Here is a 2,054-nt window from a genome sequence, read left to right as displayed (position 1 = left end):
GTTTCAGGTGACGTGTTTCAGGCCATGTGTTTTAGGTGACGTGTTTCAGGTGACGTGTTTTAGGTGACGTGTTTCAGGCCACGTGTTTCGGGTGACGTGTTTTAGGTGACGTGTTTCAGGTGACGTGTTTCAGGCCATGTGTTTTAGGTGACGTGTTTCAGGTGACGTGTTTTAGGTGACGTGTTTCAGGCCACGTGTTTCGGGTGACGTGTTTTAGGTGACGTGTTTCAGGTGACGTGTTTCAGGCCATGTGTTTTAGGTGACGTGTTTCAGGTGACGTGTTTTAGGTGACGTGTTTCAGGCCACGTGTTTCAGGTGATGTGTTTTAGGTGACGTGTTTCAGGTGACGTGTTTCAGGCCACGTGTTTCAGGTGATGTGTTTTAGGTGACGTGTTTCAGGTGACGTGTTTCAGGTGATGTGTTTCAGGCCACGTGTTTCAGGTGATGTGTTTTAGGTCACGTGTTTCAGGTGACGTGTTTCAGGCCACGTGTTTCAGGTGATGTGTTTTAGGTGATGTGTTTTAGGTGATGTGTTTTAGGTGACGTGTTTCAGGTGACGTGTTTCAGGTGACGTGTTTCAGGTGATGTGTTTTAGGTGACGTGTTTCAGGTGACGTGTTTCAGGTGACGTGTTTTAGGTGACGTGTTTCAGGTGACGTGTTTTAGGTGACGTGTTTCAGGTGACGTGTTTCAGGTGACGTGTTTCAGGCCATGTGTTTCAGGTGATGTGTTTTAGGTCACGTGTTTCAGGTGACATGTTTCAGGTGATGTGTTTTAGGTGACGTGTTTCAGGTGACGTGTTTTAGGTGACGTGTTTCAGGTGACGTGTTTCAGGTGACGTGTTTTAGGTCACGTGTTTCAGGTGATGTGTTTTAGGTGATGTGTTTTAGGTGACGTGTTTCAGGTCACGTGTTTCAGGTCACGTGTTTCAGGTGACGTGTTTCAGGTGATGTGTTTCAGGTGACGTGTTTCAGGTGACGTGTTTCAGGTGACGTGTTTCAGGCCATGTGTTTCAGGTGATGTGTTTCAGGCCACGTGTTTCAGGTGACGTGTTTCAGGCCATGTGTTTCAGGTGACGTGTTTCAGGTGACGTGTTTCAGGTGACGTGTTTCAGGCCACGTGTTTCAGGTGATGTGTTTCAGGCCATGTGTTTCAGGTGATGTGTTTCAGGCCATGTGTTTCAGGTGACGTGTTTCAGGTGATGTGTTTCAGGTGATGTGTTTCAGGCCACGTGTTTCAGGTGATGTGTTTCAGGCCATGTGTTTCAGGTGACGTGTTTCAGGTGATGTGTTTCAGGTGATGTGTTTCAGGCCACGTGTTTCAGGTGATGTGTTTCAGGCCATGTGTTTCAGGTGATGTGTTTCAGGCCATGTGTTTCAGGTGACGTGTTTCAGGTGATGTGTTTCAGGTGATGTGTTTCAGGCCACGTGTTTCAGGTGATGTGTTTCAGGCCATGTGTTTCAGGTGATGTGTTTTAGGTCACGTGTTTCCGGTCATGTTTCAAATCCTCCTGAACAAACGAATCAGCCGTTTATTACGGGTTATTAATGTGTTCTATGCACTGGTTATTGAATTATTCTCATTTCCTCTCATCAGTCAACAACGTGAATGCACACGCATCCTCCAGACTCCAGTTTACTGAGCAACTAATGTCTCCGAAATCAATACAGTTATGAAATGTGTAGTGAGCGACACAACCACGCGGCGGCGCTGCTGAGCTCACACACACTTTGTAATATGTTTTGTCTGTTTTTGTTTTGCAGAACTTTGCTTGTGGCTACACAATGAATTAACACAAGGTAAAACAAATAAATACAAATAAAACGTTGATAGAAATTTATAAAAAATAATAACAAATAATTTATGGAAAAAAAAGAAAAAATACATATAATATAATAATGTATTATCTAATAACAACAATTTAATATATTGATTTATAAAAAATAAATACAATATTTAAAATATAATAATAAAAAGAAACATACTAATATAACAATGATATAATAATAATTAATACAAATAATATTTTATTTTTTTACCTTATTACTGTTTTTA

The sequence above is a fragment of the Clinocottus analis genome, unplaced genomic scaffold (assembly GCF_023055335.1).
Source record: "Clinocottus analis isolate CAN_PGR_092001 unplaced genomic scaffold, fCliAna1.0.p SCAF_48, whole genome shotgun sequence".
In the NCBI taxonomy this organism is placed as follows: Eukaryota; Metazoa; Chordata; class Actinopteri; order Perciformes; family Cottidae; genus Clinocottus; species Clinocottus analis.
This window is presented reverse-complemented; position numbering follows the sequence as displayed.